This window comes from Eulemur rufifrons, chromosome 7 (assembly GCF_041146395.1).
Source record: "Eulemur rufifrons isolate Redbay chromosome 7, OSU_ERuf_1, whole genome shotgun sequence".
Lineage (NCBI taxonomy): Eukaryota > Metazoa > Chordata > Mammalia > Primates > Lemuridae > Eulemur > Eulemur rufifrons.
Window position 1 is genome coordinate 285267697 of NC_090989.1, and position 18964 is coordinate 285286660.

General features: G+C 62.3%; 1 protein-coding gene across 1 annotated transcript in view; it reads left to right on the forward strand.

Annotated features, from left to right (window-relative positions):
- The first annotated feature begins 2545 nt into the window (after window positions 1-2545).
- NACC2 (NACC family member 2) overlaps window positions 2546-18964 on the forward strand; it is a 65932-nt gene continuing 49513 nt past the window's right edge. Inside the window, exon 1 of the mRNA XM_069477104.1 lies at window positions 2546-2608. The gene's annotated coding sequence lies outside the window, so the exon portion shown is untranslated. The remainder of the gene's footprint in view (window positions 2609-18964) is intronic.

Here is an 18964-nt window from a genome sequence, read left to right on the forward strand (position 1 = left end):
GCGTCCCTGTGCTGCTGTGCCAGTGACAGACTGGGCGGGACAAGAGAGGAGGTGGGGACTAGTTAGGGGCAGTCGCCTGCAGGAAAATGGGTGTGGGCCAGGAGGTGACTTGAGATTTTAAGGCAGAGCTGTCAGCCTGGAGGACAGATTGGATGTGGGGTGTGAGACTAGGGTGGGTGTCATTACCTGCACAGCCATGGCAGCAGCACCTGGCAGGCCACCAGAGGCTTCTGCCGTCCAGGGAGGACAGCCAGGTGGCCAGGCCACCAGTTCGGTTCTCTTTGCCTAGCTCCTGAGTGCATCCCCGAGATGCCACCTCTGTGGCTCAACGATTTGTTTGCAGACGTCTCCTGTGACTTCCCCTTTCCCCCCAGCCTGATGCTGTTGCTTCCTGGATGGGAGCTCAGGACCAGCTGGGGGGGGGGGTCCCCTGAGCTGGAAGCCACTCAGAGGTGCTGCTGTGCTACTCAGATCCCTTAGGTGGGACTGTTGCTGCCAAGCCCACACGTCAGCCAACAGCAGGCCGACTATTTGCGACTTAGGAAACATAATGAGCAAAGGAAGGAAAGGAGCTGCAGAGGTTGACACCCCGACACTCCGGGTTCAAGTCTCCCTTCGAGAGCCCCACCTGGGAACCCTGAGAAAGTGAGCCCAAGCCAAGCTGTAAAACAGGAGGGAAAGGAGCTGACCTCACAGGAGGGGTGCGACAATTAAGTCTGGTAATGTGCGCACTCTTGGGACGCGTAGCACGGGCCTGGAATGCAGTAAGCGTTGGGTGTTTGCATTTAAAATGTGCAGGTGTATATTGGTGAACCCCCACACAGAAGGAGAATGCAGCGAGCTCGGCACCCTCGGGAAATAGGGTTCTGGGCATCTGCCGTCTTGTCTTCTAAACACTTTCCAATGTTTTCCATGCGTCCTTCATTAAAGAAATTCTTTAATATTTAGAAAGTGAAAGTGGCGAAAACAATCAGCCCTGGTCCCTGGAGGAGCAGGGGGCCTGCCGGTCTCAGGGACCCTCAGCCCCAGGCCCTGGGGGAGGTGTGCAGGCAGAGGGACCATCAGGAGCCCCCAGGAACCCTGCAGCTCCCCCGGGGGCTTCCGCTAGCTCAGAGCCCTCCTCCCCCCTTGAGCCCAGAGCCTTCTGCTTACACCTGTGCCGAGCAGGTGGCACTACCGCGTCACTGCTGGCTGTCCAGGTGTCCCTCTCGCCCTGCCCTCATGGCCCAGGGCCACATGTCCACATGACCACATGCCAAGCCACGTGTGACCTAGTGTCTCCAGCCTGTAGCGTCCTCCCTCCTTGCCTGAACACATCAGGCAGCCCCGCAGGCCTAGAGGAGGCAGTGGCTAGGGTGGGGGGTGTGGGACCTGGGGTGGGTTAGGTCTCAGTGGGGCTCTGGGGTGAGCCCAGAGTTCCTGTGGGGCTCCACACTCATCCCCACAGGGCAAGCCAGGGAGGGAGCTGGTGAGTGTGGGGTGGTGTTTTTTGGTAGCAGAGCTCAGCTGTACAGAACCTAAAGTTGGGGTCAAGGGTCAGTCTATGACCAAGGTCAAGGACCTACCTTGAGGTTGGGGTGATGTGTGCTTGGCCAAGTTCCTGGTCCTTTGTCCTGGGGATGACCTTGGCTTACCGTGCCAGGAGGGCTTCAGCCCCAGGCCTGCTCCCCAGGGGTGCTCTGGGAGGGTGGTGGGGCAGCTTGCTCTTCACTGAACCCCTCCTCCCGGTGACCCTGCTCAGGATCACTGCAGTGCTGACACCCCCATTTTACCGCAAGGAAGCTTGTGCAGGGGGGGAGTCAGGCTGGCTGTAGCCCGAGTACCCACTGTGCCTGTCTCCACCGCAGGCCCCAGGTGCGGTGGGCAGGGGATGCTGAGGAGTGTCTGGGTCCTTTGGGGTGTGCGGCTGGTTTTATTTCCATGCACTTGTTTTAAAACCGCACTTCTGTGCACGGGAGGGGCACTGGCGCGCCAGCGCGCTCCGATCGCACCAGGCCTGAATGCAGCCCCCGGGCGCGTCCAGGCAGATCGCGGCCACAGGCAAGAGGCGCCGGCACCCCGCGGTGGCCGGTCCAGGGCGCTCCCGCACCGCGTCTTTCACGGCGGCTGCGGGGATGCCGCGCCTGCCGGCCCGCAGTCGCGTCCCTCAGCTGCACGTGCGAGCGCGGCCGCCGCGGGAGGGGCGCTCGGGGCCGGTTGGGGGGCTCTCTCCGGCTGAGTGCGCCCAGCCCCTCCCCTGCCCGGGCGCCAGCCCGGCCCTCTGTGCGGCCGCGCCCGGTGCCGCCGGTGCCCGGCGCGGGGTCGGACGCCCGGGACTCCCGGAGGCCGACGCGGGGGCGAGGAACGGCCGCCTCCCCGTCCCGCCCGAGCCCCCGGCCCGGCCCCGGCGCCCACCTGCGGCGAGGGAGCGCGCGGCCGGCGCGCTGTCCCTTTAAACGGCCCGCGGGCGCCTCCCCCGCCGCCGCCCCGCCCCCGCCGCGGTGCGGCCGCCGGTGCTGGGCGAGGTCGGAGAAAGTCCATGGGCGCCGGAGCGCGGGGACGCCGGAGCACTTCCTGCCGCAGGCGGCGCGCCGCAGCTGCCAGGCCGGACCGGGCCGGGCGCCCGCAGGTACGGCCGATGGGCGCGCGCCTGTGCTCGGCGCCGGGCGGGGTCGTCCCGCGGCCCGGCCGCACTTCCCGCAAACTCCGCGGCCGCGGCCGCCCAACTTGGCGCGGGCCGCCCTGCCGCAGCGCTGCCGGCCGCCGCGGGGCGGGGTGCGGCCGAGTTCGGCGCGGGCCGTGGCGTGCGCGCAGCAGCGGGCGCGGCGCACGGAGGCGGCCGGGCGGCGCCGGGTGTCCTGGAGGGGCGACCCCGGGCCGGGACTCCGGGCCGGGACCCCGGGCGGCGCGTCCTGGGGAGACCCTGGCCCTCGTCCTGCGGGTCTTCCCCGCCCCGCTGGGCGTCTCGAGTCCCACGGCGTCCCCGGGACCGAGACCGGACCGACCGAACCCAGCCTTCCGGCCGGCGGGGCTGGCCCCGGGCCAGGCGGGGGGCGACCCAGCGCTCCCGGCGGGGTCGGAGCCGCCGCGCGTCTGCGCAGCAGCCTGGGCACGCCGGGCCTGCGCCCTCCTTCCCGGTCCAGCCGGGCCCCCTTTCTGGGTCGCCTCTGCCTCCTGTCGGACCCCAGCTCGGGGAGAAGCTGGGGTGCGGCGGCAGTGGGCGGGGTCCCGCCTCCGCCGTTACTGTCTGCGGCTCAGGTCTCTGCCAAGCCCCCTCTCCGGGAACTCAGGCGCTGCTCACCCAGCGGAGGGGACCTGAGGCCTCCCACTGAGTTTTCTCTCCTGCTGGGGCAGTGTGGGGGTCAGAGGTCAGAGGTCACCGCTGGCCCTGTGCCAGCCTCTGTGGGAAGTTTGGTCTTGGACTCTCGTTGCGGTGCAGTTTAAACCTGTGGGTTTGTCAGTTGTCAGGTCTTGTCCCCTGCAGCTGGCCTCCCAGGCCACTCCCACTGCCTCCGGCCGCCTCCTCCCTCTTGGGGCCTCGGATTGGAGATGTTTTGCCCACGTGGTGGTTGGGCCCCATCTTTCTAATGGCATTTCTTGGGACCCGTTGGGCACCCCGCAGTGCTCTCTGGCTGCGGTCTGGCTGAGCCTGTCCTGGGCAGCGGCGGTGCTGGGCTGGGGAAGGCCCCAGGCCGCAGTTCTTCCTGCCCTGGCTGCGCCCACCGCCCTGCAAAGCTGCCCTCGCTGGGGCCCCTGTGGGCACAGCAGGGTCCTCCCCTAAGTGTGGCTGCCATGGCCCTGCTCCTCTCCAGTCCCCCCCCCCCCACTCTCCAGTTTGGCCAGATGCCAGTGACGGAAGCCCCTTGTCAGTGTTTAACCCTCACAGTGTCCCCAGGAGGGGTAGCTGCCACCAACCAACTGTTTGCTCAGTTTCATAACCGAGGAGAAAAGGAGTTAGGTGCAGGGTCAGCCAGCTGCCACCCCTGACCCACCTCTCCAGTCTTCCCTCTTCCCACACTGTCCCCTTGGTCCTCTGTGGTGCCTTCACTGCCTGCCCCTTCCAGGAGGCCCTCTGGCATTTCCCTTGGGTCACTGTCGGGCAGCACCTCAGCTGGAGCCAAGCAGAGGAAATAAAAGGAGGCACGACCCAAGGTGGTGGCCCCGTCCTCTCGGCGAGCTGGCTGGGATGAACACGGGAGTAGAACAAGATATCACTTGTCACCTCTCTGCGGTCACACCCAGGCGGGATGGCACTGGCCATGGGCCTGCGCGAGGGCGGACCGTGGTGGTGGCCAGTGCTGATTCCGCCAGCCGTGCAGCCGCTTAGCATCTCCCGCAGAATGTTCGACGAGGTGCTGGTGCTGTGTTATGGGCGTGCCAGGCTGCCCCTGGGCCGTGGCGGGATCTCTGTTCCTGCCGCTGGCTGCTGGGAGCATGTGCAGGGATGCGCAGGGGCCTTCCAGGAGCTGGGGGTTGTGTGGGCTTCTTACAAAACTCTTCACACCTCCCCACGTGTCCCGACTAGACGGAGCCAGCCTCATTTCCATAAGGATATGGTGGTTTCACGGCTGAGCAGGCGTCTGGGGCTCATCTTGACTTTTGCCTGGTCTGCGTCCTGGGCTGGGGGTGGGCAGTGTGACCTTCAGGGCCTTCCCTGTCACACTGAGGGGGCTGGTACTTGTGGGACAGAACTTAAGACCCCTGGTGTTGTCCTTTCCAGGAGGTTCTGCTTCCAGGGCTCCCCCCACCCCCGTGACCCTTCCTCCGAGGTCTGTGCCTTTGACCTGCCTCCCTGGAACGCACCAGACACCCAGTGCCTGCCTGTTTCCTCCTCTGTCCTGTCCATGCGGCCTCTCTGCATCTCACAGCCCCTGGGGGTCACCCCATCCCCTCTCTTGCTCTGCACCCCCAGCCTGGTCCCTTCCTGGAAGTTCTCCAAGTTGGGCCCTGCAGTGGGTTCGGAGGGGTGGGCTGTAGGGTGGGACGAACCCGCCCAGGCTTCAGAAGCCCCGGGGGCGACAGATGGCTCCCCTCAGCCTGGGATACTCCAGCATGTTTGTCCGGAGAACCAGGGCCTCCTGTAGACCCCGGTGTAACAGGTACAGTCAGGAACTTGACCACGGCAGGGGCCCACTGAGTGCCTGTGCGGTGGCAGCTGATGTGTGCCCGTCTGGTGGTCCTGGCTTGCTGGCCGCCTGCTGTGCCTGGGGTCTCAGGACAAGATAGGCCACCTTCCAGTCCAGGGTGGTGTTAGCTGTCCAGTGTCCCCATGGGGCGTCCTAGGCTGGGGAAACCTGGTCTTTTGAAGGGGGAGGCAAAGCCCTGCGGTGTGACAACATGGGGGAGGGGCTCCCCAAGGCAAGGGAGAGGTGCCACCAGCCCCTGTCTGGAGGCTGCACCCTGAGCTGTGTCTGGTGAGTGTGGGCCGCCTGGAACCAGCCCCACTTTGGAAGTTTGTAGAGTGTGGTTGGGGCCGGGGGTGTCAGGACCTGTTTAGGGTTGGCTCACCGGGCCTCTCACCCTGCTCCTGCCAGGCTTGCCTCACTTGGGTGTCTGCAGAGACCACCCCGATAGCCCAGGGTCCAGCCCCCCCCCCCGCACTTCCCTCTGCTGCAGGCTTTGCTGGGCACCCCCTTGGTGCTCCCCGAGGTGGGCAGGTGGGGGAGCTTGGCCAGTCTTTCTCCACCTGTCCCTCCACTGTGCGCCGCCAGAGATGTGCGGCCCCCGCCCCAGGTGTGTGGCTGGGCGTGTGTGTCCTCTTGGGGCCTGGGCTCAGGCCCGGGTGCTGCTCCCGCCTTCCTCATGCTCTCCTAGGCCTGGGGAGATGAGATCATTTGCAAAATATGCTCCGGGCTGGCCAGGGCTTCCTCATTGTGTCACCTGCAGCTGCTTGTTTGCTGGGAGCCCAGGCGCTTCCTCAGCTGTGGCCTTCTTGCCTTTATTGTTTAAAGTCTGGGCTCTGGAAGCGCAAGCCCTGTGTGTAGGTTCTCGTCAGGCCGCAGGTGGGCGGACAGGGAACATCGGGTCCCTGTCGTCTGGGGGCACGAACACTGGAGCCAGCACTCGCCCGTGCCCAGACAGGGGTGGGCCTGGGAGCCAGTCTGAGCGGGGGAGGAATGGGCCTGGCTGGGCTGCTGGGCCTGGTGCCACACTGGAGCCCTGGGGTGGGCCTCCTGAGGTCACTCCCAGCGCGAAGCTTTGTGACCTTGAGGGAGTACCCCCCCTCCCTGAGTCCGGCCTGCTAGGGGCAGCTTCCTCGCGGTGCCAGCAGGCTGAATGGGAGCGGCCTGGCCTGGGGGCCGCTGGGCGATGGAGCTGCCCGTCCGGTGACGGCTCATGGCCCTTTAAGGGGAGCGGCGGCTCTGTCTCCAGGGGGTTGGGAGGCAGCCTTTTCTCGGAGGCCTTGTGTGCAGGTCCCAGGGGAGGAGAGGCTGGCTCTGGGTCTCTCCAAAGGAATCTCCCCTCCCCCTTGGTGCTGGGCCCTGGCACCCAGGAGGGCACATGGCACGCACAGGCTGCGAGCTCCTGGGCCCGCCTAGCGCCTGCCCCTGTGCCTAGGAAGCAGGCAGGGCTGGGGGCGGGGAACAGAGGGGCCTGAAAGTGCCCATATATAGTCACTGGGGTGAGCAGCGAGCTGGCGCTGCAGGGATGTCTCCCAGGCCCCAGTCTGGCTGGCCCCAGGCCCTGCCACTGGTCCCTGAGGGTGGTCTGGCCCTGGGGCCGGGTGGGGGTGGCAGTCAGTGAGGGGGGCTGGATTGGGGCAAGGGGTCGGGCACAGCAGAGCCAGCCTTCAAAGTGTTTGTTGATTGAAAATAAAAATCTCCTGGGTCCTCCATAGTCAGGGTCAAGTGTGCTTCAGGGACCACCATCTTTGAAAGGTGGAGGCTGTCTGTGGCCGTGCCGTCAGCCAGAGCCGCCTGGGGTCCCGCACTGAGGGCATCAGGGACTGGGAGGCTGCTGGGTGAGGCCGTCAGCACCCAGCCCTCGCCCCACAAGATGCTAGCGCCTCTCATGACAGCGACACCACATGGGGCTCTGCCTGCTGGCTGGTGTGTCCTAGAAGAGCACCTTCCCCTTCCGTCTAGGGGCCATTGCCCGCAGTCGTAGTTGGGGGACAGCAGGCCTTCCCCGAGCTGCGGGGGCCGCCTGTGGAGGAGCCTGCCTGGCCTTGCCTTTAGCTCAGAGCAGAAGGAAGTCCAACATTCTCTCCTCCTGCTGCCCCCACGCCCGGCACCCTCGCCAGGAGCCCCCCAGGGCCCTGGCATCTGCCCTGGGGGCCCTGACGTGGCCTCCCCTCCCCAGCTCCACCCAGTCCCTGTCTGTGCGGAGAAGGGAGAAGTGACCATCTTCGCTGCACTCCCGACTTTTGGGCTGTTAAAAAATCACAATGTTAACATAGTTTTGCTCCTTTAATTTAGTTTCCATTGCACTGCTAAGCGCCTTTGTTAAATTTTGTATATTGATACTTTTTGTTGTTGTCAGCAGTTTTTTCTTCCTTTTCTTTGAATATAGAGCCATTAGGGTGAGAGAAGATTAAAAAGATACATTACAATTAAAATGTTAATGAAATCCGCATCATACAACTTTTGAAACCCTTTAGGCATTAATCTCGCTTGTGTCATGTCCATTAACTCCGGCTGTTCTTATTCCACACTGACCCCTGCTGAGAGATTTGTGCTATAATTGGATTTTTTTTTAATAAAAAAGAAAAAAAGCTTTTAAGAAAATAGAGGTTGAGTGGTCGGCGTGGCTCCTAAATGAAGAGAAAGGAGAGTAGAGGAGTGTGACTTCCTCTGCAGGGCTTGGGCCACCGGAGTCCCCCTGCCCCCCCGTGCTGTGGATTAGCAGAGGCGGGTGTCCTGGGGGAGGTAGGAGAGGGGGTGCCAGGAGCCCCCCACCCAGGCTCGGAGACACATGGAGGCTCCTGGGGAGTTGATCCCCAAGGGTTCTGAGTTCTCAGAAGTCTGAGCCGCCTGGAAGTCGGGCAGGTACGGGGCGGTGGGGGGTGGGGGGGATTCCAGTGTGAGGGCTGGGGGGCGTGGGGAGGGGAGGCCCCTTCTCACCTTCCTAGGAGGTAACTCCGGGATGTCAGGCGGGAGTGGGCAGTAGGTGCTCCTCGAGGCCCCGACCCTGGCCGGAGTGATCTGTGTCCCTTGCTGGGCAGTGTCCTCGGGCAGGTGGGGGGAGCCTCTGGGCTGGGGGGCTTGGGGTCCCCCCGCTGGCCCTCTTGGGCCGCAGAGCTGCAGACATGACCATCGCGCTGGGGAGGCTGGTCAGGTGGTTGGCAGCAGGGCTGCGACAGACAGATTTCATGTCTCCGTGTTTTTGCAACACCTTTCTATAAAGGGAAACATAATTTAAAATATGATTACTTAGTGTTGTAACAGCCGCCTCAGCGCTCGGCGAGATGCAGATCATTATCAGAGGCTGATATTAACTTGCAAAGAATATTATGCAAATTGCCGGCTGTCTCCACCGGGAACCTTCTCCCAGGGCTCAGGCTGGCTGGCTCCCCTGGGGCTCTGCGGTCCCTCCGCGGTGACACTGGGCCTGGGTCTGCCTCCTCTTTGCCCACTCTCATCTGAGGCTGGGGAACCCCAGGAGCAGCAGGGCAAGGCCTGTCCCCAAGGCCCATCCACGATACTTCCAGGCAGGCTGGCGGGGACCCTGCCTGAGGTCTCGGTGCTGGTGGATGCCGGCTGTGGCAGTAACTGGACCTGGTTCCTCGTGAGCCCCAAGTGTTTGGTGGCCCCTGGGGAAGGGACCCGGTCACCTGGACCTGTCCCGGGCACAGCAGCTCGCCTTGCCTGCTGACCGTGTGGCTCTGCTGCTCCAGGGGCTCGGGCAGCTGTGGGGCTCGCTCGTGGCGTGACCACACACTCACACCGCACCTTTGGGGAGCAAGGCAGGGCGGGGCTGAGGATGGTGCCCCCCGCCCCCGTCAGCCCCTCCAGCCAGTCCTGATGTGGGGGTGTCACAGTCTTCCAGCTTGGAGATTCTTCCCGAATGCTCTGTCCTACTGTCACGAGGCCGACAGGGCAAGTTTAGAGCAGACGTGCCCCGACCCTGCAAAGCCAGAGAACCTGTGTGTGGTTCTCAGGAACAGCGTCTGCCTGGTGACCATAAAACCTCGCAGTTCTCCAAGGGCTGCTCTCCTCCAGTGTGGTGAAGCTGGTACCCCGGCCACAGGGCTCCTCCAGCTGTCGAGGCCAAGAGCAGAGACCTGCCCGGGGGTGCTGCCCGCCTGCCCCTGGGCTTGCTGTCCCTCGGGGCAGCTCGGACGAGGGAGGACAGGGTTTCGGGCCCCCAGAGGGATCTTGCGGTGCCATCCAGAGCGGTCCTCAACCGAGCAGCCACTGCCAGGTTTTGAGTAAGTGTCGTCTTGGGGTTTGAGCTGTTTTCCGCCATACTGCTGCGGGAACCTGGGGGCTGTCCCTGCCCTGTCCTGGAGGGTAGGTGGCCAGACACACACAGCTGCCGCCGGGACAGACACCGGACAGGGCGTGAAGGTCCGGCGCAGGCTGGGAAGTGGGGAAGGAGCTTGGTTTTCAGGAGCAAAGCTGGGTGGGGGGTCGTGGGACAGAAATGGGGCCATTGGTGGAGGAGGAGGAGGAGGAGGAGGAGGGTTTTCCTAGGAGTTGGTGTCGTCTGCGGTTATGTAAATTTGGGGACAGGAGAGGCAGGATTTGTGTTAATTATTGTAACCCAGTTTAGGCGGTGAGTCCATGTCACATGAAGTGGCCTGGAAAGACGGCGTGTGGGTCACAGTGGAGCCTGGGGGTGTGGCTGGTGCTGGGTCTGGCACGTTAGTGAAGACTCCAGCCGCAGCTGCCGGGCAGCTGGCTGTAGGGCACGCGGGGCAATGGGATGCCCCTGGGGGCCAAACCAACCCTGGAAGCCCAGCTGTAGCTGGGACCACAGGCACCAGGCCTGGGCGCCGTCGGGACTGGGCATGGGGGCACACGCCTGTAGTCCCAGCAGTCTGGGAGGCCGAGCCAGGAGGATCGCTTGAGCCCAGGAGTTTGAGGCTGCCGTGAGCTGTGATACCACTGCACTCCAGCCTGAGCAGCAGAGCGAGACTCTGTCTTTAAAAAAAAGACCAGCAGGCAGCCTTACCTGGCTGGAGAGTGCAGCGTCAGCGGGGTGGGCCCTTTCTCCACCCCTGGGGGGAAGTGGCAGGGGTTGGCCTCTCCTGGTGGGCGAGCAGGGTCCTGTGTTTCTCTTCCTCCTGCCCCATCCCAGCTGCCCAGGCCAAGTGGGCCAACACTGTGTAGATGGCCTGCCCAGCGGGAGGACGAAAGCCCGTGGCTGCCCAGGTGGTGGGGGCTGCCTGACTCCTAGTAATGAAGGAAAATGCAGAGCGCCCCCACCCCTCGGCACCCTGGGCATTGCCCAGCTGTCTGCACGGAGGCCTTGGGGTGTTTGGAGGGGCTGCTCATCTCGTCCCCGCTGCGTGGCCTGGGGTTTCTCTCGAGGGAGGCGGGCACCACGCTTGCTGCACAGAAGGCCCCTCGGGGGCTCCTGGCCACGTGCAGGGAACCATTTCCGCAGGTTTTTAGAAATCTGACCAGGGATTCCCCAGGAGTGGCCCCTTCTCCAGGAGTCAGACAGGGGGTCTTGGTTTTCTCCAGCCGAGGCGGACAGTCCCGGCTGGTGCCCTGTCTTCAGCAGGGCCGTGGCCTCGGCTTCTTGGCTCTGGTGACCCTTGTCCCAGGCCTTGTGCCCACAGCAAGTTCGGGGTTAAGGAGGCCCCGGCCCAGCCCACCCCACCTGGGTGCTCAGCATTGGCAGGTGGGGCCTTTGGTTCCGGTGGATAAGAAAAAAGTAAAAGATTAGAATCATTAAACTTACAGAGAAATAGCACATTCCATATGAGGAACATTTTCCCAAGCAATCCGAGAGTAAATTTTCTGTGTGGTTCAGCGTGTCTCATTCAAGTGAGGGCTGCCTGCCACGCCCGTCCCGTACCCGGCGGTCACTGACGGCCCCACCGAGCACACCTGGCCGCCGGCAGCTTCTCCCCGGGCCTTCATAGCGAGGTCGCCTTGTAGGGCCCATGGTCCAGTTACTTCCTGGCTCTCTATTTCAAATTTAAAACTTCAAAAACTTTCTGATTAATTGTACATAAAATTTACCGTTTTAAGTATTTTTGTGTCATTATGTACATTCACATTGTAGCCATCACCGCTATCCACCTCCATAGTTCTTTTCATCTTCCTAAACGGAAACTCTGTCCCCACTAAACACTAACTCCCCATCCCCCCCCCTCAGCCCCGGCAACCTCCCTTCTTGTGTCGGTCTCTGTGGATTTAATGACTCTAGGGACCTCGTGTTAGGCGGATCATGTAGGATCTGTCTTTTTGTGACTGGTTTATTTCATTCCATAGAATGTCCTTAGGGTTCATCCAGGTTGGTCTCGCTCTGTCCCCCAGGCTGGAGAGCAGTGGTGCAGTCACAGCCCACTGCCGCCTCCAACTCCTGGTCCCAGGCAGTCCTCCTGCCTCAGCCTCCCGAGTAGCTGGGACTACAGACACAAGCCAGACCAATTTTTAAATTTATCTAGAGATGGGGTCTTGCAGTGTTGCCCAGGCTGGTCTCAAACTCCTGGCCTCAAGCAATCCTCCTGCCTTAGCCCCCTAAAGTGTTGGGATTGCAGGTGCGAGCCACCGCGCCCAGCCCGTTACTTCTTAAGGCTGGATGACATTCCACTGTCCATATTAGTGTTTACACCCGTTTGTTTATCTGTTCGTCCATCGACAGACACTGGGCTGCCTCCAGCCCATGGCTGCTGTGCAGCTGCTGTGAACGTGTGTCTGTTGGAGTCTTGTGTCTTCAGACTCCTTCATCTGGAATGTTCTGTGGTCTTTCCTCGGCTTTCATGACCCTGACTCTGGGGTCCAGGCCAGTTTGACAGGATGCCCCCTGATTTGGGTGTGGCTGTGTGTATCACTTGTGATACACACAGTCTTGCATCTTGGGTGGGGACACCACAGATGGGTTGCTGCGTCCTTGGGCATTGTTCCCATCACCCGGAGATGGGACGTTGCAAATTTTGCTTCCAGTCACTTGGGGGAAATGTCTGTCTGATGCATGAGTTTCCAAGGCAACCCTCGAGTAATTGGGCTTTGGGTTAAGGCATGGGGCGTGTGCGGGGCAGGGCTGGACATGGGGGTGGGGGGGTGTGCATGAAGGACTTGGGTCTTGGGCGGGGAACAGGGTCATGGCAGAATCAGCTGCTCCTGGAAGGCAGGTCTTGTCCTGGCTGGAAGGGGCTGGGTCCCTCAGGTGTCCCTGGAGCCACAGTGAGTGAGTGACGCTCCCTCGGCGAGAAGCCATGAGCTGTGCCGGGCTGGTGGTGCTGCCTGTGCAGGTACAGGAGTTGGGGGTGCACCTAAGCCTGTGGCCCCCAACTCCCAGGGAGGAGGAAGGAGACTGCCTGGGGCAGTGTCCCTGAGACCCCTCAGAGCTGTGGTCAAGCTTGGTGTCGGCCAGGACAGGGCGGTGTGTCCTGGGCTGGAGGTTAACACAGCGGGAAGTTACTCTCGCACCTTTCTGGAGGCTGGAAATTCGAGGAAAAGTCACGAGGTTTCCATGGAAGTGCTGGGAAGACCCTCTGCTCTTGTGAAGTTCCCGTCTCGATGGGAGAATTTCCTGGCAGCTCGCGTGTCCGGGGAGGTGGGGGGAGGTGATTGCAGCCGCGAGACACAGCGGGTCCCTCTTGCTCTGGAATCTGACGGACTGAGACAGGTCCTGGTCACCAGGGACCCTCCAGGGCGGTGAAATGGACAAAGGTACCATCCGCAGCTCACGGACACCGGTGTCTGTCTGTCCCGTGGAGAGAGAGGCGGCCGACTCCCAGTGGGCGAAGTCGCCCAGGCGAGAGGGGAGGGCCGAGGTGCTGGTGGCCTGAAGGGGCCCCTGTGGGGGTCCGCAGGACGGGGTCAATGCCGGCAGGGGAGCCTAGTCAGTCGGTGGCCGTGGGGCAAAGGGTCTCCGCTGGCCCAGTGGCACCTGCTGCGATGCGCTGGCTCCTTTCGTGTTGCGGGGGGGGGGGGGGGGGGACCCTGTCCGGTGCGTTGCGGACGCCACCGCCACCCTCTGAGGCGAGTTCACAGTCGGCCGAGCCCTGTGCCTGCCTGCATGGGCCCCTCGCAGGCATGGGGTGGGGGAGGTGAACCGGGGCAGCCCACGGGCCAGGCCACCGAGCAGGTAGGGGCAGAGCTGGACTTGCACTTGGGTGGCCTGGCCCCTAGGCTGTGCTGGATCTGAGGCCTCCCCTCCACTGGGCCCCTGGTGCACGACCACACCCGCTGGCCCTGGGAGAGGCCAGAGGCAGGTGGAGCGGGGCCTCTCCTCCTCCTCGGGGTCCTGCTCCAGTGATGAGCTGGCCCAGAGCCTCTGGTGAGTCACGTCAGGGCCGAGGGTCTTTGGAGAGTGTCTCATACCCCCGGCCCCCCATATTGTGGAAGAGGAAACAAAGGCCGGGAGGGGTCAGTGGACCCCACGCTCAGAGCAGAGCGGTCTTTGTAGCAGAGCTGGGTGTCGCGACAGCTCCACCCGTGATGTCTTCCTGGTTCTGCCAGTGTCTGGAGTCCGAGGGAGCTGCCCTGGGGGGCCGTGCAAAGGCAGCGGGAGCCCGCAGCCAGTGGGGTGGGGCCGGCTACCAGCCTGCCCTCGCCCTGGTATCGCCCAGTTACCTGGGCCAGGTGCCGTCCAGGTGGGGGAGCTTGGCTGGGGCCAGGTGCTGCCACGGCGGGGTTGGGACGGCTCCTCCAGGGACCAGCAAGAGGAGGCCGTGTGTCCCTAGGGCCGGGGCCACCCCGCTCGGGCTCTCGGGTCTTCCTCGAGGCTGTGGTCTTCCTCACTGTCACTGCACTTTCGTCGTAATTACAGCCGGAGGAGCAGCTGAGAGGGCCTTTCAGAGCTTTGGCAGCTGTGATTACAGACACTGATTCCCCAGAAACGTCCGGGGGGAATTCTGTTGCAGCCCGAGGTGGAAGCAGACGCCGGGCACTGCCTCCCAGGCACCCTTGCGTGGAGGGCTGGCCTGCGTGCCCAGGGTCCTGGCGGGGTCGTGCACAGGAGCAGGAGCCCTGCCCGTGCGCAAGGCCAGGCCGGCTGGAGAACTCAGGTGGCCTGTCCCCTCGGCTGGGCTGCCCTCCCTGGGGTGGTGTGCGCACTTCGTTCCCTTAACTCTGAGGCCAGGCCCGCCTGCCACCTCCCCCTGCCCTGCGGAGCCCCTGGGTGCTGGTCAGGCTGTGTCCACCCGGCTCTTTCCCGGGTTTCTAGTGCCTGGGGGGCTGGAGAGTCCCCAGGTGTCCCCCCAGGTTCCCCGTTTGGCACGGCCTCTTTGGTTCCAGAATGTAGGGACACCTTTCCCCCATGGCTGTTTTCAGTCCTTGCCCTGGGCCAAGGTTTTCTCCCTGGTAAAAGCTTCCCCTCTGTCCCCACGTTAATCCTAGTGTGTCCGGGGAGGAGGGCGTGGAAGTGGCTCCCCCAGGGACGGGGCCCAGCTGGTCTGAGCTGGTGACTCTTGCAGGCTGACTCGGGCCACCTGCTGTTTCCTCTCCCCGTGTCCCCCGCGGGGACTATGCTGGGGTTTGAGCGTGAGCCGCAGCCCCCCTTCCCCACATGTCCGGAGAGAGGGATCCCCACACTGGTCCACAGCAAGGTCCACACCCCGCTGCCCCGGGTCAGCTGAGAGCACCTCAGAGCATCCTTTGTGGGCTAGTTCTGTGCGTCTGCAGGGCGGGGGCTGCTGCGCTGGGGGTAGAGTTGGCCACACTCTTAAGACCCCGCTGCAGTGGGCTGCACTGTGGGTTTCCTGGAACCCGGCTGGGTTTCCATGGCGGCGGCAGGGCACCCCGGGGGCAGCAAGGGGCCGGCTCAGGAGGCCGGAGCAAGAGGTGGGCGTGGTGTGGCTGCAGGGCCCTGCAGGAGGCCCCTGTGGGTGAGGTTTTGGCTTCTGCAGGGCACAGCGATGTGTGTGGGGGACGTGGTGGGAGGGGTCCCGCCCACCCGCCCCAGGCAGTGCCTGAATGTGGCTCTCCTGGCCCCCTTGCCCTGGCCCAGGACAGCGACCAGGCCCCGAAGCTCTCCCGGGGAAACCGGCAGGCGGGGCTGGGGTCTGTCCCCGGGGCCTTGGGGCCCTGGATTTTGGAGGGGCCACTCCGTGGGTGCCGAGCTTCGAGACTTCGGTGACTTCCCTGTCCTAGGAGAGGACGGGGACCCTCTTGCTCTGCAGCCTCACTCCAGGGCTCTGGTGACCCTGGCTGGCACCCAGGGGCTGCTGGTGACGACAGGTGCCCTGGAAAGAGCTCTGAGGGGCAAGGGAGGGTCTGGGGGCCTCAGGCCTTGCTCCCACCTCAGCCGAGGATCCCAGTGGCTCTTCTCCCCTGTGAGTCAGCCTGGACCTCATGTCGTCCTTGGCGGCCACGGGGGGCCCAGGACTGCAGGTGGGGTGCGGCTGGCCTCCCGCCGGGGTCTGCAGAGGACTGTCAGGGCTGTTGGCCCCCGCAGTGCCTGCAGGAAGTGTCCCTGCCTGGAAGCCAAAGGGTGGCGCCTGCTGTGCCAGGCCAGGCAGGTAGCCGGGTGCCAGCCAGACCTGGAGGGACTCCTGCCCCTCCCTGCCCACGTGTGGGACCCAGGCAAGTGGCCTACCTTGGGGGGATGCCCCCTGTGGCCCCCTCATTCTTCCCTGAGCCCCATCCCCCCAGCCCTCTTGGTGGGAGCTCGAGATTTTACCCGCCCAGGACGGGACGTGCAGAAGTAGCTTTCAGGTTCTGTGCCCGAAACTAATATAGTGGCACTTTTTTTCTAAAGCCATGATTGAAGTCAAATTAACATATTTACCTTCAGTGCTCCCACGGGAACTGTTAGGGAATCAGAGAGGTGCGCGGCTGCACGAGAGGTGCGCGGCTGCACGTACAGGTGACAGTGACAAGACTGCTCCCTGTGGGGATGAGCACTCGCTCCTGAGCCTCCCCTCGGTGTCCTCGCGACTCACAGGGTCACCTGGACGAGGGCAGGGAGGCCAGGGCCACGCCGTGGGTGCGGGGACCAGGGCATGGCAGTGGCTGTGCCACCCACCCACGATGGTAGCCCCTCCTGAGGCCTCAGCCCAGCGTGGCTGACCCCGGGCCTGTATCTGTCCCCGGCTGCTCCCACGCCGCCCTCTCTGTCCCTGTCGTCCACGTGCCCTCACGGGCCTGGGGAGCACCGTCCCTGGCGTCTGTCTGTGGCTCCAGGGGCCGGTGACCGAGTGACTTCCCAGCTCAGCCTCGGGGTCCTCGCCACACGGCAAGGTGATGGCGTTTCTCCTGAGCGTGTCTTAAGGATTAAGCAGAGAGACCCCTGCAGGAGCCTGGGCGGGGGTCCTGGGCCCCCTGGTTGGGGGAGTGCGACCCTGGGCCGTGGGGATGAAGGGTCTTTGAGCGATGTCTTGTCCACCCGCCACTGTTGTTTTTTTTAAACTTGTGCATGGACTGTTTAGAGACAGTGCTGAGAACTTTATGATTAAAAGACGAAGATTAGGTTGATACTATTTACCCAATCTTCCTCTTTAAAAGCCCACTTTCGTGCACTGAAGTGCTCGCCAGTATCCATCACTGATCCGTTACTCAGTTTCAAACTACTTTCACTTGCCTTTTATTACCTTGTAAGTGGGTATTTTAAGCACACTTTTTTTTTTTTAAGAAGCAGGGTCTCCCCCTGTCACCCAGGCAGGAGTGCAGTGGCGCAATCACAGGTCACTGCAGCCTCCGACTCCTGGGCTCCTCCTCCTGCCTCAGTCTCCCGAGTCCAAAGTGATCCTCCCACCTCGGCCTCCCAAAGTGCTGGGATCACAGGCGTGAGCCACCGCGCCCGGCCACCTCCTCCTCTTTGAGTTTCCCTGTTCTTGATTTGTAGAGTTTATAGAATCCGTCAACGCTGCGCACCTCGTGAACCCTCTGTCCCGGCCTGTCTTCTGAACCCCGTGTTTGGTGACGTAGGGGAGCAACAGCATCCTTGTGGTCAGCGCTGTTGGTGTGTTTCTCATGTGTCGCGAAGCTTTATTCTTTGAACTTTCGCATGCAGGTCTGATCAAAGCATGACTTTTAAGAACTTTTTTTATTGTAGTAAAATACACACAACAGAAAATTTACCATTTTAACCATTTTCAAGGGTGCAGTTCAGTGGCATTAAGTACATTCACATTGTTGTGCAACCATCACCTCTGTCTGTTTTCAGAAGTTTTCGTCACCCCAGGCCGACACTCTGTCCCCATTAAACAGTAGCTCCCCTCCCCCTCCGCCCCGCGCCCGTCCTACTTCCTGTCTGTGGGTTCCTGGTCGCAGGTCTCTCCTGCCGGGGAGTCCCAGTGTCTGGCTCCTGTCTGGCGTCCCTCACTCCGCATCACCCATGTTGTGGGATGTGTCACAACTTCATCCCTCTCTGTGCTGGGTAACGTCCCATGCCAGAGATGGGAAAACCGGCCAAAGGACATTGAGGAACTGAGTGTTTTCAGTCCTTGAGGGACGAGCGTTGGGCTGCGCGGTTGTTCAGTTAGTTACAAAATCGCTCAGCGTCCCGCAGGCCAGAGCGCCACGCCCTTTGGGGCTCTCTCTGCTCCTGGACTGAGATCATTTGTCCGTCCCGGGCCCACGTCCGAGAGTTACCACGTCACCCAGTCTGGGTGTGATTGAACTAGACGGCCAGTCAGACAGGAGCGCGTCCCCTGGCCAGCGAGCCAGCGCGGGTGACCTGCCCTGGCAGCCACCGGGCACGTGGGCGTCGCTTGCTCTAGTTCCAGGTTTTGATAACTGCTCTTAGCAGCCTCTTTGTGATCACAGTAACCCCACATGCAGCTCGGAGAAGCGGGTGCCACTGGGTCTGTCCGGCTGGTCTCGGGGCGGTGGGAGGAGCGGGGGCCGCGTGGCCCTGGGAGAGCGAGAGCCACTCCCCGCGTCTCACCAGGAGGCTCGGATCCCGGTCCCAACGGCCTGTCTTACTCCAGAGTGACGCTGTGGCTCTTCTCGCTCTTCTGTCCCAGGCTGAGGGTCCCCAACCCAGGGCATCCCTATCTGGGAACAGACGACTTACTCTGGGGGGCGGCAGTCAGGGTGTCCCCTGTGGTGACATAAAGGGCAGGTTCTTGCCGGACCACTGCACACAGCCACACTGCCTTGACAGGTAAGGAGGCCCTGAATCGTGTTGGTTTCTGAATTTCGAGGCCACTCGTCCCCATTCACAGGCGGGACACAGGTTTCTGTGATCGACTGGGGCCCCTGGATACGCCGAGATGCTTGGATATAAAATCCGACTTTCCCTGTTCACGCATTTCCCGCTCGGGGCAGCAGAACCGGCATCGTCAAAGAGCCGGGTCCGGGATTCAGGTGGCCTCACCAAGCCTGAGAACGGGCCTGGTTTCAGCCTGTCTGTTCCCTGAAGGGACAATCTGTTATTTTAAATCATCTTAGAAATCAGTAACTCCTTTACCAGGAACCTCAACTGCTTCAGGAATGAAGACCTTTTAATTTAAGTGGTCGGGCACCGTCGGTCCTCCAGGGAGGGTCGGCTTCCAGGGCAGACGGCAGAGGACAGGGCTTGCCGCCCACTCGGGTTCCAGCCGGCCACGTGCTCTGGGACCGGCTGTCGCTGTGGCAGCAGCAGGACAAATTCTACTCGTAGGTGAGTGTGATGGGGCCGAGAAGGGTTCATAAGCTCCTCTGAAACAGCCACAACCACACCCATCAAAATGGAGCAAATTTTGCCAAAACTTTAACTCGTGTGGCTTCTTGTCAGACTCCTTATTTACAGGTATTATAAACCATGGAAATAAAGGTCACTTTCTGCAAACTTTCTCTAATTTTCCACATATCCATTTGAATCTTTTTAAAAAAATTTTTTAAATTGAATTTTTTTAAAGACAGGGTCTTACCCTGTTGCCCAGGCTGGAGTGCAGTGGGAGCGTCACAGCTCACTGCAGCCTCCAACCCCTGGCCCA